General features: G+C 38.1%; 1 long non-coding RNA gene across 1 annotated transcript; it reads left to right on the top strand.

Annotated features, from left to right (window-relative positions):
- LOC148131322 (uncharacterized) lies at window positions 1-27317 on the top strand. Its single transcript, XR_015748724.1, has 7 exons — window positions 1-61; window positions 8318-8483; window positions 8618-8780; window positions 9288-9376; window positions 12234-12325; window positions 24612-24719; window positions 25039-27317. It is a non-coding gene; the product is annotated as an uncharacterized LOC148131322 (long non-coding RNA).
- The last annotated feature ends 400 nt before the right edge of the window (window positions 27318-27717 follow it).

Here is a 27717-nt window from a genome sequence, read left to right on the forward strand (position 1 = left end):
GCCTTCGCTCAAGTACTTTGCTTTTTGTCTTGGCTGAAGACCCAGGTAACAGGCAAGCCAGGTATACTGAGCACACGCCTAGTCGGCTCGCGCACCCAAAGGCAAGATGGAGTAGGAAGTTTTGTAGGCAAAAAGTGCTGGCGCGGTTTAGGGTTTTGGTAGGGAGCTGTGACCATCTGGCGTCGCAAAAAGTGTAGTGCCCTCTTATCACTTCGCAAACGAATTTATTCTGGTACAAACTTTACTAAATGAAAAGAGTCTCCAGAAAAGCTTTAAAAAGAAGTCTGCACGCAGAAATGCATAATTATAGCCGCGGCTGTTTTTCCTGATCGGAGGAGAGAGGCAGACATAGCCGGGTCAAATGGAAAATCAAGTCTCTTGTTCAAAACTTGGATGCGTCCTTTTTGCAGTAAAACTCTGCACCAGAAGTAAATTGTTTTTGGATGCTATGTTGCACTTTTCCAAAAATGGAAAAGGCTGGATACTCAGCCTCTGTTTCTGGTTTTCTCTCAAAAGCATTTGCCTCAAGAAGAGCAGGTTATCTCTCCATTCATATGGAGTAATTGCTACATGGGCATAACTAGCACTAACTTAGCTCTGAATTACAGTGATTTGTTGCTATTGGTTATGTTTTCACAATCTTGGTTTGAAATGATCAGTGCCTGAAGAGCAGTGATAAAGCTCTTGTCTTGGGGAAAAAAATCCTATATTCAGTCCCTGGTATTTCCCTACAGGATTGGAGAGGGACATCTGTTTGAAACGCCCAAGAGCTGCTGACCAAATGCCAGATTTGTTTATCTGACCTGTTTGGAAGGAATTGGATAGTCCAACTAAGAGCCAGAATTCCAGGACATCCTGGTAGTGTTAGCTTCCTGCAAGAGGATGGACAAGATAAAGATAAAAATGCGGGGAGGCTACCAATCGAATTATTAGATCAAAACTTGCTTAAAGAATATATGCAACTGTGAATGCTGTGTATTTGTAAGTCACAGGTATGACACAGCTGCTGCTACACACACAGGCAAATCCCTATGTATGTGTATATATAATTGTGTATATACAGTAATTCATTGCTTACAGTTTTCTACTAAATTTAGAAATGTATACTAAAACAATAATTTTTAGGTACATCTTATTAAATAATATTTAGGTAGAAAGCTGTAGAAAGGTTTGCTGGCTACTGATTTAATTGCATTTCAATTGTTCTTGGGGAAATCACCCATGATTGGAACTAATTTAAGAATTAACATTTTCCTGAAGTTAGTCCCATTTATCCCACAAGTTTTTGATCTGTAGATTATGCTTACTTGAGTAGGTTTTTTTGTTAATTCGAAATATTAGTGGGAAGACAAAGATTAATATCAGGGAAGTAATTTAGGATATATCTAATTTTTGATATTAGCTGCAAAGAGGCAAAGAACACACATTCCAAACTAGGAAAACTAAAAACCTAAGTCGTCTTAAGTGATTCTCTGAGATTGGCTGGCTTCACATTATGATGATTCATTTAGATAGGCAATTTCTTTCTGTTCAAAGCTTGCTAATTTTGTTACAGAGAGTTGTCTTATATTTAGTGGAATCTTTAAATAGCTTCAAGGATTCTTATTTCATTAGAAACAGCTAGCAAGTAAATGTGCCATTTTGAACTACTGTATATTTTTTTATTTTTACCTTACTCTGTCATCCAAACTAAATTGCTGCTGTTTTGGCTCCTTTTATATCAGAAATAATATCTTAGGACTTATTTAAGTTACATTTATTTCACCAAGCTATTGTGTGATTTATTTGATTTTGGGTCTGTGTTGTAGAAAGCAAACTACTATCATTTGTAAGTTTATTTAAAAACTCAATGTGTTGTGCATTTCAAATTACCAATATTGAACATACTCTATCTTGCATACTAAATGTCATTGTCTAGAACAGTGATCCCCAACCTTTTTGACGCCGCGGCCCGGTACCGGCATCAACTGGGCGCCGCCATCTTTTTTCGTCAAAAAAGATGGCGGCGCCAGCGCTTCCAGTGAGCTTTTTCGGGTAGAAATGGCTTTCTACCCGGAAAAGCTCACTGGAAGCGCTGGCGGCGCCATCTTTTTGATGAAAAAGTGCTTCCGGTGAGCTTTCTACCCGGAAAAGCTCACCGGAAGCACTTTTTTACCAATAAAAGATGGCGGCGCCCAGCAACCAGTGACCCGGTAAGACTTGTTCCGCGGATTGGTATCGGTCCGCGGACCGGCGGTTGGGGACCCCTGGTCTAGAACACAGAACAGAATAATAGACTTGGAAGGGATTTTGGAGTCTTCTGGTTCAACCTCCAGATAAAGCAAGAGATCCTGTACCGCTCAGGACAAATGGGTTTCCAGTGTATTCTTTTTTTTTTAAAACAAATTTTATTAATTTTTAAAAGCATACAAAACATACAAGATAAACATAAAACCTTTTTTCTAAAAATTTCTAAAAATTATTTGAAAGTTTTACAACATTAACACATTTCCTTACAATCACATATTTTCCCTTTCTAACTTGCTTTATTTTCTTCTATCTTTCTCTCCATTGTCCTTTTCTAACCTTTCTCCAAGGTTTTATTAACTCATTCAAACATAAACACATAAGAACACAAAACATAAACATTAAAAAAAAAACATCTTTTCTGAAAGTTGCTTAATCCCGGGTCAAGACTCTTTGTATAGACACCAACTCAAATTCATATTCATTTTATATGCCATTCCATATCAATATTACCATTTTCAATTTTTTATATAGCTTCTTCTCTCTCTTAGATTCTCTTAATTTTATTTTATTTATCTCATCTCAATTCAAATCATAATATTTATTATTCTTTGTCTGTTTATTTCCAGCTATTGATTTATCTTTCTTCTTTAAAAAAAAAGCTTCTCCTGTACACTAATTGGAGTATGACGCCTTTACCTCTTTCCCCTACATTTATAATACTTAATATAAAATACCTAACTTACATTGGGATTCTATTTGGTACATTCTAAAATTATACAATATTATCAATACCAATACTAATCTATTCATTAATATTCATATTCTTTTATATCATAAACACTTAGCACATTACTTTTCAATTAATTAACATACTTTTGTGGGAGCACCTATTTTCCATAATTATTCCCCCCCACGTCACATATTTTAAATCATTATTTCATTAAGGTATTCCTGCTTCTCCTACTTCAAATCTCTCCTTTCAAAAAAAAAAATTTTTTCCCACTGAAATAACACAATCTAATTAATATTGACATTCATTTATATCTTTCTCTCCAACTCCTTTATATCTTAACCATTTTATCCATTTCAATTAAATAACATGCCTTTTGGGAATACTTATATTTTCCACAATTATTTCCCCCCCCCCCCATCATATCTCAAATCCTTATTTCATAAAATGTTCCCCTTTTCTTAAGACAAGTTTCACTAAGTTATATTAAACATTTTATCACACTTTAAATTACACATTATTTCCAACTTTCTAAAATTATTTCTAAATACAAATATAAAAAACAATCTTATGTACCTCTAGAATCCCTTTATCAATAAAGCTTACCCATTATCTCTAAAAAAAACTTTTGTTTCCTTACATCTTGCTCTCTACTATTGAGGCTTCTCATCCCCTTTCTCCCTTGCTTATTCTTCTTTCTGTCCTCTTTACCCCTTTGCCTCTCCACCTCCCTTTTTCTCTGCTTTCCTCCTTTCTGTTGTCTTCTAACATAATATCTCTTTTTCATCTTGTTTTTCTCTTTTTGATTGCTTTTATAGGTCTTAAAGTCTCTTTTTCCTTTTTCTCTTTCTCCTTTCCTTCCCCAGCCAAAGTCACTTGTTCATCAAAAATGGCTTCTTCTTTGTCCCAGTCGTCCTGTTGTCCATTCAATTTTACATAAGTGTAGACCGCCATTTCTAAATACTGAAAAAGAGTATCAAAAACATCCTTCCCTTCTTGCTTTTCTTTCTCATATTTTTGATATAAAAGTTTCAATCTGTCCACAAGTAATGCCATTATAAAGAGAAAAAGTTTTCCCAAGCAACCACCCAAGTGCTTTTAATCAGAGATAATTCTCAAAAGTAGTAAAATCACCAAGCAATCCAAGTAGGTTAATTCTTTTAAGCACTTTCTCCTTCACTTTCTCTTTCTGGGATTGGAGTTTTGATATAAAAGTTTCAATCTGTCCACAAGTAATGCCATTATAAAGAGAAAAAGTTTTCCCAAGCAACCACCCAAGTGCTTTTAATCAGAGATAATTCTCAAAAGTAGTAAAATCACCAAGCAATCCAAGTAGGTTAATTCTTTTAAGCACTTTCTCCTTCACTTTCTCTTTCTGGGATTGGAGTTTGATCACAAAGTTCCATTTAATATATATCTTTCAGAAGCCTTGTTAGTATTTATAGCTCTTTAAAAATCCAGGCAGTCTTCTCCTTATTTTCAAATTCTAATCCAATTTTTCCCTCTCCCTTCCCACTCACAGCAAAAAAAAAAAATTTTTAAGTCTTTTTTTTTAAAAAATCATTCAGAAATCCTTATCTCTTCAGTATTTAATTACCTAGATTTTCAGATTTCTCTTGTTATTCCATCCGCTGTCACGTTAGGAAGGAGAGTGAAGAAAAAAAAACCTTTCCCTTTTAGAATTCTGTGCGCCGCTTGTAACTCTCTCTGGAAACAATGTAGCAACTTCTCCGTAACAATTTTCAAGCCCCAGGAAACTTTCTCATCCCTTGACAACTTTATCCCAGGTCCAGAAACAACTCTCACGATTTCTCCGATTTTCTTCCTCCTGCACAATCTTATCCGTTTGCAGGTTTCTTCTCATGGCGGCCATTGCTGACCGCCGCTCCTCCGCCTCGGGAAAAGGGGTTTTTGCTGGCTGGGGAGGGGGTCTGCGACACCCCTTGCCCCCTTTCCAGATCCCCCCTGTCTTCAGCTGCCCCTGCAGGGCAGCTATATCCCCAAGATCCAAACGGATCGGGGGAACCTTGGCAGTGAGCTCGGCAGGGATCGCGCTGGATCACAAATCCCTGCCGCTGCCGAAGCCTCGCAAACCGGAAGCCGGTTTCCAGTGTATTCTTGAAAACCTCTAGTGAAGGAGCACCCACAATCTCCTTTAACCTTTTCACTAATTAATTGTTCTCACTGTCAGGAAATTTCTCCTTAGTTCTAAGTTGAATTTCTCTTTAATAATATTCCACCCATTACATCTTGGCTTTTCCTCAGGTACTTTGGACAATGGGTCAATCTTTTCTTCTCTGTGGTAGACTGCTAGTCCTTTTCTTTGTTAGACTAGACGTACCCAGTTTTCCTCTATCAGTGTCATATGGTTTAGCCTTCGGACCTCTCATCAACTTCGTTGGTCTTCTCTGCACTCTTTCTGGAGTCTCAACATCTTTTTTGTATTAGAATTGGATGCATTATTACAAGTATGGTCTCACCAGTACAATATAAAGCAGTGCTATCACTGAAGGTGATCTTGAAACTATCCCTCTATCTACTATCTAAACTATCCTACATCCTACTTCTGCACTAGCTTTTTTGGCAGCTGCAGCACATTGCTGGCTCATACTTAAATAGTGATCTACACAATGGTGCCAGCAATTCAATTCTTGGCAGCTCAAGATTGACTCAGTCTTCCATCCTTCCAAGGTAAAATGAGGACCCAGATTATTGGGGGCAATATGCTGACTCTGTAAACCGCTTAGAGAGGCTCTAAAGCACTGTGAAGCAGTGTATAAGTCTATGGTATTGCTACTAGGACACCTAGATCCCTTTCAGAGTTGTTATTGTTGAGCCAGGTAACACCTATTCTATATCTATGCATTTGGTTTTCATTGCCTATGTGTAGAACTTTACTTTTTCTCACCACTGAATCACATTTTGTTGGATACGCCCAGTGTTCAAATCTTCATAGTCCTTCTGAATCTCGAGTCTGTCATCTAAGTGTTAGCTATTCCCTAGCTTGGTATCATCTGCAAATTTGAATTTCCCCTTCTATCCCGTCATCTAGATCGTTTATGAAGATTTTAAAGAGTACTAAGATAGAATCTTGAGGTACCCCACTGCAAACTTCCCTCCATATAAATGTAGTTCCACTGAGGATGACACAATAAGTGTGATTGTCAGTCGTGACTGGCTAACAACTACATTGTCTATCCCACATTGTTCTATCTTACCAAGAAGTTGGCTTTGGTCTACTTTGTCAAATGCCTTACTGAAGTCTTAAGTAAACTATGTTCATAGCATTTCCCTTATTCGCTAATTTAGTCACTTTGCCAAAGAAGGCAATAAGGTTTGTCTGTCATGGTCTGTTTTGACAAATGCATGCTGGCTTCGCATACTTGTCTTGTTTTTTTTTAGGTAATCACAAATAGGGCTCCTTAATTATCTTTTCCAAGATCTTCCTGGGTATTGATGTCAGGCTGCCAAATACCAGAAGCAATTATGTGAAAGCAAGTAATTCAAGCCACCAGATGTTACCTGACAAATCAAATGCTAATGTGCCATGCAATTCTTTGCATATTGAATTCATGAGACTACTCCAAGTTAGTGGTAGAAGTGCACAATTTTTAACAAGTTAGTCTCCAAAGGATGTAGATAAAGGTTAATGGAAACAAATTATTTCCTATTCAATGTAGTAACATCAGCAGAAATATTTAAGTACATTTAATTATTATATTAAATTTACATCCTGCTTTTATTTTATAGGATTCAAGGTGACATACATTATTCACCCATCTCCCTCCCTACTCCCTCTCCAAAAAACAACATGAGAGGTGGCTTTGACTGAGAGTGAGTGACTGGCCTCACCTTACCTAAGAAATTAAACTCATAGTCTTCCACTTTCTAAAGCAGCACTTTAATCACTACTCCAAACTGCCCTTCTCATAATTAATGATATCACAATATTTCATAGAAGAATGAAACAAGGACTTTGAAACATATTTTGGCTAATTATATAAATAATGAGCTAATAATACCAGTATGAGTGTACTCATATACTAATCAGTAGCTTAACCAGGATTTATGTATACTCTGTAGCTTACCCTGGGTTTATTTAATAAACCACAATTGACAAGATTTTCCAAGCACATTAAACAAAAACTAAGTCAATTGCTTTATGGCTTAGAGCAGGGGTGTCAAACTCATGGCCTGCGGGTCAAATGCGTCACGTGCTGCCCCCGCCCACCCGGTTTAGCGAAGGGGGAAAAGTCCTGATACATCATGTGACAACACCGTGACAATGTGAGTTTGGCTTACATGGCTCATCCTGGTTTAGAGCTATGGTTCTGTAGTTGAACAATTATGTTCATTAATTAGAAGAATTAGGCAGATTTGTTGATCCCCATCCATTTTCTTTAAGTTCTTATAACAATGGTATTTCATTGGACAAATTTAAAAAAAAACATCAACCTGAATATGCAATTTAATTATCATCTGGGTCTCCTAGAACTAGAAAAAAATCTACAGGCTTTTCCTCTTGGGACAGTTATAAAGGAACATTTTTAAACTAAAAATGTATTTCATTCCTGATATTCTCCAAGTATGTTGGGGTTACAAGTTCCAGAATTCCAAAATTCCAAAAATCCAGTTATGTTCTTCAACTGTAAGGAAGGTTTGCCGTTGTTTCAGATGGTGAGCCTCTGATTTTGTAGGTGCCATAAATAAACATTTTAAAAGCTTAAAAATATGTGTGAACCATCTTTTTATTATTATTTGGAGGCCCTTTTATTTTTGAGATGCTCTGGGTGCTTCATTTCCAATCCTTTAATTGCAGCAAGGTAGATACATTTGAATAGTAGAAATATGGTAGATTCAAACAGAGATTACTACAGATAATTATTGTCAAGGGGGCTTAAGACAGTCCTTCTTTAAATGTGGTCCAAGGATCCCGGGGGTAGGAAGGGGTGTTCCATGAAAATCAAAAGTATTTGCCGGATACTGAAGTTGTTTGCAAATATTCAAAACAATGGCCTTGTTCCTGGAAACTGGTTTTGTTGTTATAAAGTATGCTACCTACAGCTAGTTAACTGTTTCCTCCTCTGGTTTCATTTATGATTTTAGCCTCCTGTTTAGCATCGCAACACAGTTGGTTTTTTTCATTTGGGATGCTGTAATACCACAGACCGTATAGCTATTTCTTTTCCCATTGTGGGAACTATTACATCTCACTACCTCTCAGCCCTGACCTTTGGTGTCCTGTTCCTGGGGCCCATGTGAAGAGGCATTGTTTCCATCTATTCCCCCTAATCTGCCTTTTGTAGAAAAAGATTCCTTTGCAAAAATGGCGACACATTTTCCTTTCCCCCCCACAAGTTGCAAGAAAAGACAAGGCAGCTTTGCAGAAGGCTTTTCATCATAGCAACCCTGAAGGATTTCTTTGCCGATGACCAAATACACCCATACAACATGAATTAGAAATGGAGAAGGGGTGCTGGCAATTGATTGAATTTCCTGTTCTTGGAATGGAAAGGAGGATGAGGTGATTTTTATTATTTTTTTGCCACATCAGGGTCTGCAATAACTCAAAGGTGGGGCAGTGAGTGACAATTCTCGCACCCTCCTGTTGACCAGTCACAGGGAAGACTACTAGCTCAGGATATTCATTCCTTACAGATTCTCCATGTTCTGAATTAGCCGAACTGAAGATGAACACAAACCCACTTTAAACTGCATTTGAGGGACAGGGAAATAGTAACAATGCGGATGTGGAATTTTCCTGAATAAAAACAGACAAAAATATCTGCTGTTATAAATCTCTTCATTCCTATAGTCTAAGGTAAGAGATGTTCTTGTGTAACACTCCTCCTCATAGCAAGAATCACAAGTAGTACATATTTATTTATTATTTAAACCTGCTTTTCCTTCTAATACTTCTTTGAGGGCACAGTGAGCTATTAAATTAGAACTGGCAAGCTGTGGTTTATGGTTGCCCTTCACACATAGGATATAAAACCAGCATTGCAATTTACAGTTCTAGTTTGAAAGGTAAAGCATACCACAGCTACTCTTGTTCTGTCTTTCTACAACCACAATCAAAAATTGTGGTTTTCTGCATTCCCCTCTTGGGCCCCCCCCCCTCCCCTGCCTTTCCCCAAACGGCTACCTCTTCCAGTATTCTGATTCAGATATAAGGAAAAAGAGGGAGCATCTGAACAGTACCCCATTGTTCTGGCTGTAAAAGCATTTAAGATGTTTCATAGGATGTCAAGAACCAAGTTCTGTGAGGCTAATTCCGATGTGACCCTGAAATACAGTATGCTTTTTTTTTTTTCTTTTACAAAAGAGAAAATAACTAATTAAATTGGTCTGCTTAACTGGAGGAAAAAATGTGAGTCAAATACAAGCATCCTTTTCTCAGCAGCCAACTTGCAGGTACCGGTAATTATGGTATTTAGCAGTATAAGCTTTTAAATGTCTCCCCAGATAAATAGATATAGGTTGGCAGCCTTAATCAAAGATCAAATCATCAAGCCGAAAAATCTGTGAAAATGCATTGAGCATCAGTTAGAAGCTCAGAATTTAGGGGGAATTATTTTACTACGGATCTACTGTAGATCTAAGAAAATCCATATAATTTTTAAATCATGAAGAAAACTAAGATAATTATATGTTATAATCAAAAGAAGTGTTTGCTTCCTAGATTCCGATTTGCTTCAGATCAGTGTTATTTTCCAGTGACCTATGCAAAATGTGGGGTTTTATCATAACACCTACTCAGAAAAATAAAATTATGCTATAAGGAGCTATAATCACCATTAAGCTTTGCGCTCTTATTTTCCAATGATGTATTTATAATTATAATTATTATTTTAGAGAGCCCATGATTATATAATGTAATGAACTGCCTAATGAACCATGACACAAATTGCTAGAGTACCCGCAGTTTGCTGGGTAAAAGTTAGCAACTCATGCAGCATTATGACTTATTTATATCTCCTTTTATTTTTCTATGTGAAGTTGATTTTTGTGGTGGGAGTGAAGTGGGGGTAGATTCCTGACTTCCAGGTAAATAGAAAACTCAAATCCTCCAATAATCCTATTGATATTTCCCAACGTTTTTCTCTTAAATAACAACCTCAGAAATTGGAAGTTCTCTAGTAGATTATTCCTCCTAATATAGTTTTCCCTTTAGCAGCTGTATAACTTACCTCTGAAGGAGGGAAGACTTCTTTTGTTGGCAAAATAATCCACTTGAATATGCTTAGTCAGTAAGGAAATAGCTTGTTGTTTGGGATACACTCATAAATCAGGTATATTCAGTGGTGCTTTATCCTTTTGAATTGATGACATTTTAAGTCATATTTATGCAGAAATATTGAAAATTCAAACAGATTCATAAACCTTTCAACACCACTGCAGCAGACTTAAATTGTATGTGAACATAGAACATTAACGAAAGAGTGAATTCTAGAATTCTACCTTCACTTTAATGGCCAAAGCGGTGCTCCTTCCTGTATTTCCAGAATTTAAAAGATGAGATTGGATAATCATCATGCTTACTGATTCCAAGGTTTTGGGATCATTTAGTGGGATATCTTGTCTGCACTAAGCACTAAATCATAACTCCAGTATGAACAAAGAGAAGGTTGTTTGACTCTAAACCAAGTTTAATTTTATCCAGTAAAAGTCATGAATGGTTACAGAATAAGCATTGTTAATATTGCTAAAAGAAACATCTGAATTTTATACATCTTTTCTTATTGTATACGGTAAGTTCAATTCAAAAGCTGAAAGAAGAGAGAACAATTTAAAGTTACGAATGATCTAAAACTGGTAAAGTGAGGTTGTTTTCTGTGAGAATGTTTTCTCCATCTCTTTGAGCAATGATATAACTGCTGTCATCTTTTAAATTTGGTGTTCACTGCTGCTTGGATCAGCCCAAACACTCTCACCAAACAAAATGCTTTTGGAACGGCAGGCAATCTTTTGGGACTAGCAGAGAGACGTTGGATTTTGAAAATGTACCGTTAGTGTCTTCACAAAACATGTTCCAGTTTGGGCAAGGCCAGTCATAGTGCATCATTTTATTAGAAGGTAAATTGGTGGAGATTCTCCTCACCACTTCCTCTAAAAACCAAGGCTCTCTATATTATCGTTGTTGTGGGGGTTAGTGGACACAGGGCTTTCCTTTAAGCCAGAATCATTCTTGTGAATAAAGATTATGCTTGAGTCCAGCACAGTGCTTTATAGCATCCCATCTTTGATTTTTGCTTAAATTATATTAATGTCAGGATGAGTGGGGGAGCCACACCACGCATCAGGGCATTCTGTTTCATTAGTTAAGTGCCATTAGATCAGATTTAAATCTTGGTAACTGCCTGGAGAAATGCTCAATATTCCACCTTATCCTCAGGAACACCTTGTAACTCTTCAAAAGAAGTATTAATTCTAAAATTCTCTTTGATCCATTCCCCTTTGTCAGTTTTCCCCTTCTGGTAATTACCTCAATTTTACATATTTTTGTAGTCTATCATCCTTTTGCAATCCATTTTAAAATATGTGAATTTCTGCTTGTTCAGGAAAACAGAGTATGGCACATTTGGTCCAGAATGGATTGGTTGGTTTTTTTTTAATTGTACCCTTAGCAATCATTTTCAGATCCATAGTTCAAAGAGATCCTTCTCCTTGTTTCTCAGACTCTTACTCAAAATCTGGCTTCAACTACTTTTTATTTTATTTTCATTTAAATTTCCTTATCCTTCATGATTTTGCCTAGAATTATCGTTGCCTTCCTCTGAAGGACTTGTCCAGCACACTGTCCATTTTTACTGATTCTTGAACCCCCACCCCAAAATCAAACTACCCTTATTTCTTCAACATGAACTGTAAGTCTACTAAGCATGCTGATTGCTGTAAGTCTACTAAGCATGCTGACTGCTTTTAATATATAGCATTAACACAGATTTTTCACTTTCTATTTTTCCTTTGAGTTCTTCTAAGTTAGTTAACAAATGGTGTCGTCTTCATATTTCATATTGTTTGTGTTTGTGCTTTTTATTCTGATTCTAGCTGATCTCTCCCAATGTTGCCATTCTTATAATATACTGTATTAACTGTTAACTTAAATGGAGACTGAGATAATGGGAACTTTTGTCTCATACCCTTTTTCTATTCTGAATCATTTTATTCCTCAGATTTAGTTCTTACAATAGATCCTTATTCACTGTAATAATTTGTCAGAAGAATTATCAGATGTTCTGGTTTATGCGTTAACTTTAATATGTTCCAGATTCTGCCATGACCTACAGTCAAAGTGTTTGCTATCGACAATGATTAAAAATAAACCATATTGTATTTTCTCCATTACCCATCTTCTGTAAGGTACAGACCCTTTCTACCTTTCCAGACTCAATTGTGCATTTGTAATTTCTCCCTCCCCGTGTGGCTCTATTTTTATTTGCAAGCTCTTAATGAAAGCTTTGCCCGTATAAGGAAAAAATGCAATTTTTGTAAATTGCCTGTCTTTGGCCCATTCTACACTGCTCAAAAAAATAAAGGGAACACTTAAACAACACAATGTAACTCCAAGTCAATCACACTTCTGTGAAATCAAACTGTCCACTTAGGTAGCAACACTGATTGACAATCGATTTCACATGCTATTGTGCAAATGGAATAGACAACAGGTGGAAAGCATAGGCAGTTAGCAAGACATCCCCAATAAAGGAGTGGTTCTGCAGGTGGTGACCACAGACCAACTCCCAGTTCCTATGCTTTCTGGCTGATGGTTTGGTCACTTTTGAATGGTGGCGGTGCTTTCACTCGTGGTAGCATGAGACGGAGTCTACAAGCCACACAAGTGGCTCAGGTAGTGCAGCTCATCCAGGATGGCACATCAATGCGAGCTGTGGCAAGAAGGTTTGCTGTGTCTGTCAGCGTAGTGTCCAGAGCATGGAGGTTGTTAGGTATAACATTGATACCAAATATGGTTTGGGTGAATAAATATATAAAACTTAGATATCATGGTTTAAGTGCTTATCACTTTAAGCACAATGCAGCAAGCAATTAGCCGATTAAGGGTGCGGTTAGAAGTTACAATATAAGGAAGCATTAGAAGCTGGAAAGCTTACTGTCTGTAACTGTGTGCTGCTGCGACTTACTGTGTGTCACTGCGACTAACTGTGATTACTGACTGTGAGTGCCTGTGACTGAACTGTTATTGTTTGCTACTGTTTGCTGATTTACTGCGTAATTCTACTGAATATCCAGCGTTTGTTTCTCTGGAGAGTGAAACCGGAGGAGGAGAAGATATCTTTATCGGCTGATAAAGATATTGCAAGGACTCTTAACTTGGACTATACTAGTGAGTCTTACTGGATGGAAATACTGTGAATGACTTAATGGACTGAATGACAATGCTTAAACTCTAACTGGATTAAAAACTATTTAAACTATAAACAGTGTTTGTGTTCAGTGTGTGTATACTCTGGGGCCCTTCCGCTCTCCTTTGGTTGCCTGGCTTGACTACTGCTGCAATACTCTTCTAGGGGTTAATTCCCAAACCCTAACATTGGTTATGGGCCCAGCAGCATAGTCTAACTAACCAGGATATAGCAGAGAGAGTTGGTGTGAGTTGCACATTACTGTAAAAACAAACTGTTTTAATTAGTTTAAAATAGTCAAAATATCTGAAGAGTAATGGCACAAGTAAATTTGTCACAACTGTCCATGATATCCAGGCTGGATGGAACAAACTATGTTTCATGGTCAATGAAATGTAGTTTACTTCTACGCAGAGAAGGTTTGTGGGACATTATAGCAAACCCACCAGATGTGAGTAGCTGGGATCCTGCTAATGATGATGATAAAGAAAAGTTACAAGACTTTAAACTGAAGAATGAGCAGGCTTTATGCATCATAGGACTGACTCTCTGTGATCAGCAGCTTGTCCATATTCGTGGAGAAGAAAATGCTGCAAACTGCTGGGAGAACCTCAGGAAGATTTATGTTCGGGACAGTGTAGGAGCCAATATAAATCTTACACGGAAGCTTTTTCGAACGCATCTTCAGAGGAATGGAGATATGTTAGTTCATTTAAACTGTATGAAGAGCATTTTTCAAGATTTGCAAGAAAAAGAGCTTATATTTAATGAACTGCAACAAGTCTACATAATATTATCTTCATTAGATCAAAGCTATGATGACTATGTGACTTCGTTAGAGGTATTGCCAATGAAAGCCTCTCATTAACCGAGATTACAGGCAGGCTACTAGAAGAAGCCAGAAGAAGGCGTGAGCGTGCGAGCTGAGAGAAGATAAGAAAGAAGAGAAATTATCTTCAAAGCTTGAAAGAAACCAGCAAAGCAAAGTAAAGCACCTGGAAGAAGAGAATTTATCTTCGACGGCATACACAATTGAAAAGTGTTTTAATTGTGGAGGCAGAGGACATTTGGCAAGATTCTGCAAAAAGAGAAAAGCCAGAATGTAAAAAAGCCAAAGAAAGCATTTGAACTAGCCACGTTTAGCAACTCTGATGTGAAGAATAATTTATGGGTGGTTGACAGTGGCGCATCCCACTGCATCACAAGAGATAAGACAAAATTTATAAAAATGTCTACAAGTTCTCAACATATATCTCTTGCTAACGGCTGGAACCTGAAAGCGAAAGGTCAAGGTTTTGCACGTTGTCCGTACATAAACCAGGATATAAAAATGTTGTATGTACCGCAACTAAAGTTTAATTTGCTTTCAGTAAGGGTATTAAATAAATTAGGTTATGTAATTACTTTTAAGGATAATAATTGCATAATTGAAAAAGATAACAAAAGGGTAACTGCAGCTTTAAATGGAACATTATATGTCTTAGATAATAGTAAGAAAGGGGAGGCTCAAACTGTATTTAATAATATAAAGCCTCATGATGAATGTATCCATTTATTGCATAGGCGTTTGGGGCATGTAAATTTTAAAATGCTAAAACGTACAGTTGAGTTATCTGAAGGAATAAGGTTAAAACCTTGTGATAAATATTTGCGTTGTAATGTTTGCTGTGAAGATAAGAGCAAGGTATTGCCTGCAAATAGGTTAAATGGTTTCAAAACAAAAGAACCTTTAGAAGTAGTATTTGCAGACATAATAGGTCCAAAGAAACCCAGTATGGGGGTGCTAGATATATACTGAGCATTATGGACCATTATTCTAGATATGGGTTTTGCTATTTAATGAAAAGCAAAACTGAAACATATCAACATTTTTTCAATTGGCTTAGGTTTGCTGAAAGAAAGTCTAAACGACAACTGATAACCCTGGTGACAGATAATGGTACGGAATTTATTAATAACAAATTCCAGAACAGACTTAAGATAGCTGGAATAGAGCATAAGAAGTCTGCTCCATACAGGCCAGAACATAACGCTTTTATTGAAAGAAGAGGCCAAACACTACAGGCAATGGTTAGAACAATGTTAAATGATTCTGGGTTACCTGATTCTTTGTGGGGGAGGCTACAATGTGTGCTAATAACATATTGAACAACGTTGTTAATACAACAACAGGTGAAATACCATTCACCAGATGGCATGGCAGGAAACCTGATCTAAGTTACCTGCACACATTTGGTGCACCAGCATGGGTGCATATTCCTGCACAACTCAGAAAAAAAGGGCAACATAGAGCTAAAAGATTTTCTTCGTTGGTTATCAGGCAAACCATAGGGCATATAGATTTTGGGAGAAAGGCACATCTAAAGTGTTATGTAGTGCTAGTGCCCAATTTCTAGAACATGAAGGATGGGAGAAATTAGAACAGGATGCCAATAAAGATGTAATTATTGAATCCTATAGAAATCCCATTAGTTATCCCTGTAACTTTAAAAATAAAGTAAAGAGACAAATACAGGATGAAATAGTGCCCATAAAGGAAGAAACAGATTCAATAGCTGAACAGGATGAGGAAGATGAACAGGTAGTAGTTCAACAAAGTCCTCCTGTAAGCCCTGTAATTCCCAGAAGAACTACACGTGTATCTAGACCGCCTGATAGGTACCAGGCTAACACAGTGTGCCAGATTAATCAAGTTCCTAATTCTGTTGAAGAAATTAAAAAGTATCCTAATAAGGAAAAAGAAAGATGGTATGCAGCAATGAATAAGGAACTGAATTCATTAAGAGATATGAAGGTGTATGAAAATGCCAAATTACCTGCAGGAAAGAAATCCATTGGCTGCAAATGGATATTTAAGATAAAAATAGATAAAGATGGTAATTTAATCCATAAGGCAAGGTTAGTAGCCCAAGGTTTTAGGCAGAATGCTAATGACTATGATGAGGTGTTTGCACCTAGTCTTAAGGCAGCAACCTTGAGGGCAGCTTTAGTGTGGGCAGCTAGTAAAAACTATAAAGTTAACCATCTAGATGTGGAAAATGCTTACTTGCACGCCCCATTAAAACATACTATTTATATGAAAAAACCTGTTGGTATTAAAAGTGAAAATAAGGATAATAATGATTGTTGGTTGTTAAAGAAAAGCCTCTATGGTCTTAAACAATCAGGCTATGAATGGAACCAGTATATTGTAAAGGAACTAGACAATATAGGATTTAAAGCTGGTTTAGCCGATCCATGTCTGTTTAAGAGGGAGACAAATGGGAAAGTATCATTATTATTACTATTCACAGATGACATTGCATTGATAACTGAAACTAATGATGAAGCAAATAAAATAATAGCATCATTAGGAAAGAGAATAAAGATCAAGCAATTAGGGAGATAAAGAAGTATCTCGGTTTGAATATAAAGAAAACACGGAAAGGTTTTAAGATATCTCAGGAAGATAAGATAAGCAAATTGCTAAAGATTACAAGATGGAGCTTTGTAAGCCGGCTAAGACTCCAATGAGTCAGGAGTTTAGCAACACTGATGAACAAAGCCCTGAGTTTGATAAGGTGATTTATCAATCTTTAATTGGTAGTTTGAGTTATATTAGTAATTGGTCTAGACCAGATATATCGTACTGCGTGAATCAGTTGGCTAGATTCAATTCTGCACCATGTGAAAGACACTGGATTGCAGCTAAGAGGATATTAAGATATCTTAAAAAGACAATGAATTATTCATTGTATTTAGAACCAAAGGGTGATTTAATTTTGAGTGCTTATGCAGATGCTAGCTTTGCATCAGAAAGAGACACTAGAAAGTCGACTTCAGGAACAGCCATAATGCTGGGTAATACATTAATAGGCTGGAAGTCAATAAGACAACAGCATATAAGTTTGTCTACTATGGAGGCAGAATTCTCCTGTTTATCATTGTTATGTACAGAATTAATAATAATGTATAAACAAATGATAATTGATATAGGTATAACTGTAGATTATCCTATAATTATTCATGAAGATAATCAGGCAGCAATTCAAATGGCCACAAATATTGGAGTAAAAACAAGGAGCAAGCATACAGATCTAAGATACCTAAACGTGAGACAATCTGTAAGAAGTAAGATGATTCAGCTAGAGTACTGTATGTCGGAGGACAATTTAGCTGATAATTTTACTAAAGCCCAAGGTGCCAATAAGCACCAGGAGAGTTGTGAAAATTATGGGATTAGATTGTAAGGTATTATATATTTATTTCACCCAAAAGGGGAGTATGTTAGGTATAACATTGATACCAAATATGGTTTGGGTGAATAAATATATAAAACTTAGATATCATGGTTTAAGTGCTTATCACTTTAAGCACAATGCAGCAAGCAATTAGCCGATTAAGGATGCGGTTAGAAGTTACAATATAAGGAAGCATTAGAAGCTGGAAAGCTTACTGTCTGTAACTGTGTGCTGCTGCGACTTACTGTGTGTCACTGCGACTAACTGTGATTACTGACTGTGAGTGCCTGTGACTGAACTGTTATTGTTTGCTACTGTTTGCTGATTTACTGCGTAATTCTACTGAATATCCAGCGTTTGTTTCTCTGGAGAGTGAAACCGGAGGAGGAGAAGATATCTTTATCGGCTGATAAAGATATTGCAAGGACTCTTAACTTGGACTATACTAGTGAGTCTTACTGGATGGAAATACTGTGAATGACTTAATGGACTGAATGACAATGCTTAAACTCTAACTGGATTAAAAACTATTTAAACTATAAACAGTGTTTGTGTTCAGTGTGTGTATACTCTGGGGCCCTTCCGCTCTCCTTTGGTTGCCTGGCTTGACTACTGCTGCAATACTCTTCTAGGGGTTAATTCCCAAACCCTAACAGAGGTGCTACCAGGAGACAGGCCAGTACATCAGGAGACGTGGAGGAGGCCGTAGGAGGGCAACAACCCAGCATCAGGACCACTACCTCCCCCTTTGTGCTAGGAGGGACAGGAGGAGCACTGCCAGAGCCCTGCAAAATGACCTCCAGCGGGCCACAAATGTGCATGTGGCTGCTCAAATGGTCAGAAACAGACTCCATGAGAGTGGTATGAGGGCCTGACGTCCACAGGTGGGGGTTGTGCTTACAGCCCAACACTGTGCAGGACGTCTGGCATTTGCCAGAGAACACCAAGATTGGCAAATTTGCCACTGGCACCCTGTGCTCTTCACAGATGAAAGCAGGTTCACACTGAGCACATGTGACAGACGTGACAGGGTCTGGAGATGCCGTGGAGAACGTTCTGCTACCTGCAACATCCTCCAGCATGACCGGTTTGGCAGTGGATCAGTAATGGTGTGGGGTGGCATTTCTTTAGGGGGCCGCACAGCCCTCTATGTGCTCGCCAGAGGTAGCCTGACTGCCATTAGGTACCGAGATGAGATCCTCAGACCCCTTGTGAGACCATATGCTGGTGCGGTTGGCCCTGGGTTCCTCCTAATGCACGACAATGCTAGACCTCATGTGGCTGGAGTGTGTCAGCAGTTCCTGCAAGACAAAGGCATTGATGCTATGGACTGGCCCGCCCATTCCGCAGACCTGAATCCAATTGAGTACATCTGGTACATCATGTCTCGCTCCATCCACCAATGCCACGTTGCACCACAGACTGTCCAGGAGTTGGGGGATGCTTTAGTCCAGGTGTGGGAGGAGATCCCTCAGGAGACCATCCGCCACCTCATCAGGAGCATGCCCAGGCGTTGCAGGGAGGTCATACAGGCACGTGGAGGCCACACACACTACTGAGCCTCGTTTTGAGTTGTTTTAAGGACATTACATCAAAGTTGGATCAGCCTGTAGTGTTTTTTTCCACTTTAATTTTGAGTGTAACTCCAAATCCAGACCTCCATGGGTTGCTAAATTTGATTTTCATTGATAATTTTTGTGTGATTTTGTTGTCAGCAAATTCAACTATGTAATGAACAAAGTATTTAATGAGAATATTCATTCAGATCTAGGATGTCTTATTTTTGTGTTCCCTTTATTTTTTTGAGCAGTGTCCATTCTGTTCTTGCAGCAGCCATTAGATGAGTGTTGAAGCTTTGGATTCTTTGTATTACCTGTCCCTAGTTAAAGTCATGTTAGCTTGATTATTCTTACAATAAATGATCCACATAAGAACATAACAGTAAAGGACACAATATACCAGCTGTAGTGCTGGAACTTTAATGCTAATTTGGAATTAGAAGGCATTTATATAATAAAGGTTTGTCTGACCTGGATACTGTCCCAAAAGAGGCAAGAAGAGAGAATTCCATATGTCCTTTCAGAAATGACAGTACAGTGTTATGTGGATAATAGTTTCAATCTCTTCCAACAGCAAACTCTTATCTGGCAAATAATCTTATGCCATACTCCAAAGAAATTCTTCCTCACTTTCTGCCAAGGAAAGAAACAGCACCTTTCTACAGCAAGACATACCAGCTCATTCCTTGAAACCTTCGGCTCTGATCCCGGAAACCCTCTGGTGCCCTGAAGATTTGTATCAGGAAATAACTATTTTAGTTCTGGGTTTGGCCTTGGTGGGCTGACATAATGCTATTAGGATGCTGCCAGGGGCAGTATCTACAAGGGTAGAGAATGGGGCTGACTGTAACTGAGATAAGATGCTTTGTTTTTCAGGAAATTGCTCTGTATATATTGCTGCCAATGAAATATTGTGTTGCTCATTGTGATTGTTATTATTTTGGGAGGAATGTAAACAAAGACAGGTTCCAAAGAACTGACATTATTGTTTTTATGTACACAATACCTGTACTGTCATATTTATGAGAGAGATGCTTTAAAATTTGGAGGCAACAGAGTTTCGTTCTTCTGTGCTCAGCTCTTTTAAAGCCCACTCTGCCCATAATGGAGTGGGAGATTCCTTCAGGCAACTGCTATTTATAGCCTTGTAAGTCAGATGCCTGGAATTCTAGGGATGTAACAAGCAAAAACAGTCCTATTCACAGATCCAGAATTTTAACCACTCGGGCTACAGTGAACTTTTGTATAAGGACTGTGGGTGGGACTATATTGTTCTATGTGGCATGATCATTGGATGTCAGCCTTGCTCGGCTTATTACTTCCAGATATAATATCAGCCAACTTTCACCAGCTGCAAGAAAGTCCATTGTTGGGTCAATTGGCAAATAGGACTAGGTAAGTAACTCTAAGTTGAGGCAGAAGAAAATAAATATATTTTTAAAACAAGCATATGTATCTATACCACCTCAGTTATATGATATATAACAGGGAGTCCTTGACTTCCAACAGTTCATTTAGTGACCATTCAAAGTTACAACAGCACTAAAAAAATGACTTATGATTATTTTTCACACTTATGATCATTGCAACATCCCCATAGTGATGTGATCAAAATTCAGACGCTTGGCAACTGATTCATATTAGGGCAACCCTAACCCCAACCCCTGCAGTGATTCACTTAACAGCTGTGGCAATGAATGTCATAAATGGGGCAAAAATCACTTAACGACTGTCTCATTTAACAACAGAAATTTTGGGCTCAATAGTAGTCATATGTCAAGGACTACCTGTATTAAAAACACACATTTATCAAAATGATTGAGTCCTATTTGGATTCAGAGGGCCATTCCTGTGAATAAGGTGATGCTGGAGGCTCACAGCTTATATTAATTTTTTTCAGGCTAATTTGTATTAAATATGTTTTTTTTTTTGCGAAGTAAAAATAATACAGGTTTAAATAAACAAGAAAATAAAGTAAAAGAAAAGTGATAAGCAGAAACAAAAAAGACAAAAAAAAGAGAGATAGAATGATTTAAAGACATGGCTTTCAATCTTCTTTATAGCAGTTATAAATACAGTTATATTTTATCCCCTCTCTCTAAGAGTCTGTAGAGATTCTCAGTCATCCAGGTCATGGTTGTCCCAAAGATGCTTTTTCAGGAGGCAACTGGACTTTCCTTTGTTTTTTCTTTGAAGGTGTTTTGCTTCTCATCCAAGAAGCTTCCGCAGCTCTGATAGGATAGTGGGCAGTGGTGGGATTGAAATATTGTTGCCACCGGTTCGGTGGGCGTGGCTTGGTGGGCGCGCTTTGCGTGCACACGCGTGCCAAATGCGCACTTTGCACAGTCACAGAGGCATTTGCACAAGCGCAGAGGCGTTCTAACTCGCCTCCTGCAAGCCTGCACGATCCCGGTTGCTTCAGCAGCTGCCGCGCGGCACTCTTCTGTGCCATGCAAAGCAGCCGCGCTTCAAATTCAGCAGATGAAAGTGAGCCCGGGCGGGCGGGCCCAACAGCAGAGCAGTGGAGAGAACCGGTTCACTCTCCGCTGCTCATCGCTCCTACTGGCTCACCAGAACCGCGCTGAACCGTTCGAGTACCACCACTGATAGTGGGGAATGGAAGGATTTATATTCCTTGCAGACAGCTGGTCATTTGCATCCTTTTAGAGGGTTGTTGAAGCATTTGGATGTTTATCTGTGTGCTCAGGGTCACCTGAGTAGTGCTGTTGGTTCTTGTAGCCTTGTAGATGGAAGAAGCTTCTTGCATGAGAAGCGAAACATCTTCAAAGAAAAAGCAAGTCCAGTTGCCTCCTGAAAAAGCAAGTACAAGAACCAGGAGCACTACTCAGGTGACCCTGAGGATACAGGTAAACCTCCAAGTTTTTCAACGACCCTCTAAAAGGATGCAAATGACCTTGCCTGCAAGGAATATAAATCCATTCCTCCGCTATCCTGTCAGAGCTGAAGAAGCTTCTTGAATGAGAAGCGAAACGTCTTTAAAGGAAAAGCAAGAAAGTACAGTTGCCTCCTGAAAATGCAACTTTGGGACCTCTCCAAGGTTACATTATAGCTCCCTTCCTTACATATTGTGCCTTTTCTAATTGTCAAACCCACAAATCACAAATTCCCTTTTTTTCCCTTTTCCAGCAAAAAGTTCATAAAGGATTCACAGTCAAATTCCACTGAATTCATTTCTACTGTATTTATCGTGGGGGTGGGGGAAATCAAGTCAGATGTGGTACTGAAACTGGCATAGACTAAAAGTGGCAAATCAGTACCCTGGTCCCTTGGCTCAGGCAATTAAAAATGATATTTTTAAAAATGTTAGTTAAGAAACTAGGAAAATATCATTCCTGGTGTCAGGCAGCCTGCTTAGAAAAGGCATTCCACATACAGTGGGTGGGACTACAATTGAGAAGACAGCCAGCATCCACCTAAGATCTCAAGATGAGTTATTTAAAAGCAGAATCTCACATTTGAGCAGGCTTGAGTAAAACAAACTACAAAAAAGTGAAAAGTCATTATTCTAAATATATTAATTGAACATTTCAATTCTCTTCAATGAACATATAACTAAAGATATATTTAAAAGTTATGGATGAAAATACACCCATTGTCATAGTTCATTATTGTGATGTATATAACCTAGTAAAAGGATTAATCTGAATTAGTGTCTGACAGAAGAGGCATCCTGTCACTGCCGCTGTGCTTATATTTTTTCTTCAACTTTAAGTCTGTGCTCTGCAGTGGTTTATTTGCACCTGCAAGGTGTTCCAATGGCACTGTAGTTTCCAATCTCTTCCAATGTATAAGTGAAGTGACCCCTTGTTTCATTTTCGCTTCTTTGGAATCACAAGAGGAATCCCTGGAAAGATCATCTGTGATCAAACCAATTTAATGGAATTTTACAACTCCCTAGTTTGGTGACAAGTCAGAAAAAATATTTGCAGACACAACGGGAGAATCAGCACCTCAAAACTTTCCAAAGAAACCATTTATTTGAACTTGAATAGAGGCTAATGTCCACAGGGATGCAGAGGATTAAATAGTGAAAATATTTATTATATAATATTTGCTGCTGCTGCTTTCCCCCTTCATCTCTTGCCAACTGTCTTTCAAAGATGTACTCGGACATTGCATCTTGATCTCACAAAGAAAGCTTTCCTCTTTCCAGCTTTTTCTTCCAAACACTTGGTGGAAAAAGGATCGGTCTCCCTCCCTCCATCTAGCCATCTATCTATCTATCAATCAATCTAACAAATTTTTGCTGCCCAACTCAGACATGATGACTCCAGAGCAGCTTACAAAATTAATATACACAAAATAAAACCCATAACACAGACATGTTTAATTCCTACACTGTACATAGCTAACTTATACCAAAGAAAGGTCATGTGTTCTGGTCTTTAACTTACTTTACTATGAATATCCAAACCCTATGTTTTTATGGTCTGGACATTCATAGTAAAATAAGTTAATTTTTAAAGACCCACTGACCTTTTAAAAAATTTCAAGAGGCTTATAAGGTTACTGTAGTGGAATGTAGAAGTTGGTGGTCCTGTCACAATGTCCAGGGTCTTCCTAGAGTTGAACAGGTTGAAAGAATCTTCATTGGCTTGTGGCATCTTGAGAGTTCCGTGAGATGGATATTGTCAGACCTTTGAATTTGGCCAGATAAGGAAACAAACTTCACAAAAAGACTCTGTTAATATAACCTGTTGTTGGGAGCAATATGCCGATTCTGTAAACTGCTTAGAGAAGGCTGTAAAGCACTGTGAAGTGGCATAAATCTAAGTATAGCTATCTCAGTAAAGAATCTTGCAAGCATAATTGTGTTTTCTTTCCCTCTTACATCATATTGGAGCTATGATGATTCTGTTCCTAATGTTTTTCCTTTCTCAGGATGCTGGGCATTTTTTTTTACTAACTGCTTTTGTAACGCTTCTCAATATTTTCCCAAGGTTATCTCCATGAGTCCTTATCAGCATTGGGCAGGTGGGGGGAGGGGATAGGTACTTTTGTTTTTAGCAATGTTTTTCTAGGTGTTTGTGAACTGTTTAAACCAGGGCTGTCAAACTCATGGCCCATGGGCTGGATGCATGATGTGCTAGCTGTGCCCACACCTGGTTTATCAAAGGGGGGGGGGGAGTTACGATATATCACATGACAACACCACTATGATGTGAGTTTGACACTCCTGGTTTAGACTAATTACATGAGATAGGCATCTATAGAAGTCCAGTAAGTAAGTATGATTATTCCAATCTGGATAGGTTGCCTGATTTCTTTCTATTTGAAAATAAAAATATGATCACTGTATAAAAATTATGTGTAATTAGCTGCCAGGCTAGATGGACTATGTCTAGAAACTTCTCATGAACCTTATGCTTCTAGCCTAACACAAAAGGGACAGATCTGCACGTTCAACTTGGTCTGTAGGTCATGTTTATTCCCCAAATGCAAAAATAAATAATGCAAAAATAATGCTTCCTACTCTTACTCCTAGGAAGACTTCCAGCGCTTTGATTCAAAATTCCACTTTTCCTAGTTGGACAGTCAGTGGTGTCCAGTGCCACTTCCTTCTCCCTTTCCCCCTTAATTTTTAATTTTCAAGGTAGGTACTTTGTGTCTGTGAAGCTAAACTATCAAATCTTCATTGCTGCAACATTTTCATGAACTTTCAGAGGAATGTAGAAGTTAAAGAATAAGCTATTCCCGTTATTTAGATTGTTATGGTATCAGATTTAAAAAAATGGTATCACAGGGATTAAAGAAGAAAGGTCTGTGCTAGCAGGATAGGAATATGGTGCGATGGTGTGAAGACATCCATGTATATAATGATTCGGGAAAGTAAAAGAAATGCATAAAAATGACTGTTGTGAGAATCAGTCCATTAAGGAAAATGAGAACGCTTGTTCGTCTGTTTACCCCAGGGGTGGCCATCAGAGTTTGTCTTCTCTGCATGGATGGGAATGACAAGAAGCAGTGGAACAACTATGGACGTCCTGGTTGGTGATAGTTTGGCCCTGTTGCCCAAATCATGGCTTATAAAACAGCTGGGAGCAGCAGGGGTGAACAGCAGCTTAGACTGCAGGGTGAAATTGCCCTAATTGAACATTTGAACAAACATAGTAGCAAAATGTCCTTATTTTTCACCAATGACAATGTTACCAGGCGCCACAAGAATTCTTTTTGTAACATATTTTTCCCTGATGAAGATTGCTGCATTTTCTGATATAGTTTGTTCAGGCCTAATAAAGGCAGACTTTGTCTAGTATCTGAAAATAAATAGGAGTGCACCTAAATAATATTTGGATAGGAAATTACCAATGAATTGTTTCTGGGCCAGACAAGGAAATTAAAAAAATATCCCCCCAAAAGATAATAGTGATATTAGTCAATCACTTTTGTCCTGAGTGGATAAGTCCACATAGGCATCAGAACTGAGTTCATTTTTAAAGTGTCTTTATTTTTGGTATATGCAACTATAGAAAGCTAGATGTAATTATTTCTTGGTCGTGTGTGGAATAATTGAACTACTATCTATGGATCAATTCTAACAATATATAAAGTTTTATACAAACTGTAAATTCTGTCTATGCCTATTTTGAAATCAGTCTTGAATGGTAAAAAGTTGAAGATTGTAATCCAAACATTAAGCTTACACATCTATTCCATTTGCAATTGGATGTCTAGTCAATATCCTTTAACTTGCAACCACATGTTCTTACACTTTAGAGAAGGCTATTTTGCTTGTTTTAATTTTCCATTCGTAATTTATCACTGATTAAAACTCTGGGGGGTTAGTGAATTGTAAACGTTTAAAAATTAATTACATAGAATTTTCTGGAAAGGTTACACTGAAACAAACATCTATGAATTCAAATGTCCTTTTTTTAAATAAAATTTTATTTTTAGACGAATTCAAATGTCCTTGAATGACCATAGCATAAGTGTTGATAGATTTCATAACAAGCTCCCAAGGACTTAAGTAAGTTGGTCCAATCCATTTGGAGAACAGGAGCTTGGAGAAAACTGCCTCTCAGATGAATAAAAGCACATAGCTTGCAAGGAATGGAGCAATGTTTGTCTTATTGGACTGAGTATTGTCCTTTTCTGACTCCCCAAAACCCATTCTATTTGGAAAATTCAGATCACAGCAGTAAGAAACTGAAATATATTTTGAGAAGGATTTAATGGAGGATATTTTTAAGAAACCCTAAATTGTCAGGTCTTATGAGAAAGATACCAACTATAACCTGATATTAAACTGACTTGGACCCTCAAATTCTCTACCATTCTAAAAAGAGACTTAGAGCATGTGTTTTATATGCAGACTAGGCATATAAAACATTTTTCGCTCTGTCTACATTAAAGGAGAGACATATCAGCACAAATGAAATCTGACTAGCATTTATCCTTTTCCAGGAAAAAGAGTGAGTTTTAATCTGGCCTAAACTCTTCGTTTTTCCCCTGTTATTTTCACAACTGAAGTATCTCACAAGCTTGTCCACAGGAGCATGAGGCTTTTCCCCTTTTATGAATATGTAGAACCACAACTGGGAAATGTTACAAAAAGAATGATCTGTATAAAACAGCCATGTGTTTTTTAGTGGTTTGTTTTTCTTATGAAAATGAATAGGTGTGTCCACCTTGTCCATTTCCAAAAGTAAGCACATCTCTATCGCATAATGGGTTAGTAAATTTGTCTAAATAATTAATACAATAAATTAATATTCCTGGGGAAATTTAATAGAGGTGAGGTCCTGGTGGGAACTAACATGAGATCACTAGAAATGAAGATTTCAGTTCTAACAATTTTAATGAAATATTTTCTATTGATAACTACAGGGGGGGTTGTAACTAAATTGTAGTCATAATCTGAGTTGGGTGGACATGTAAATGGGATAATGAATCAGTCAACCCCAAGATTATCCATTATTGGGAAGGGGGAAGCATCCCAAAAGCATCCCATTGCAGAAGGCATGTCTGTTTATATCAGATGCCAGAAATAGGAATACTCTGAATATTTTGAACTCCAATAGCCACCCGCCCCATTCATCATAAGCAGAAGTAAAAGCCTAAGGGAATTGTCCTCCAAAATGCTCCAAGGGCTATTGTATTCAAGGTATTTCTTGCATGTGATTTAACTGTAATTGGAATGTACTTTGCAACATTGCAACCCGACGAACAATAAAGTTGTGTTGTAATCGCTACCCTTCCTCTTCCTTTCCTGCGACTGCCTACACTACAGACTCGGCTTAAGGCGGGCAGCCAGGGGGTCCACTCCAGTTTCCACACAGGTCCTGCTTGCGTGAGCCGGGGTCTCTCTGAGGTTGTCCGTCACAGCTCCTTTCCTGGTCAAGCGGAAACAGGAGTGAAGCTTCGTGCTCTCCGTAATTACAACCCAGGCAAGCGCAGCGGGGCGTGAATTGGGTTTTCATCTCCTCTAAATCTTTCACGGGCCATTGACTCGTCCGAACCGGTCAGCCCTACGATCGTTTTTTTCTTTTTTTTTTTTTTAAGGGCCGTTTTGATGAGTCTCCTAGTTCCCGGAAAGAAACTCATGACGGACAGGCGGGGGAAGATTCCCTTCGTCCCCATTGGGCTAA

The sequence above is a fragment of the Notechis scutatus genome, chromosome 3 (assembly GCF_049901735.1).
Source record: "Notechis scutatus isolate UNSWTSFEM ecotype Mainland chromosome 3, rNotScu1.2, whole genome shotgun sequence".
NCBI lineage: Eukaryota > Metazoa > Chordata > Lepidosauria > Squamata > Elapidae > Notechis > Notechis scutatus.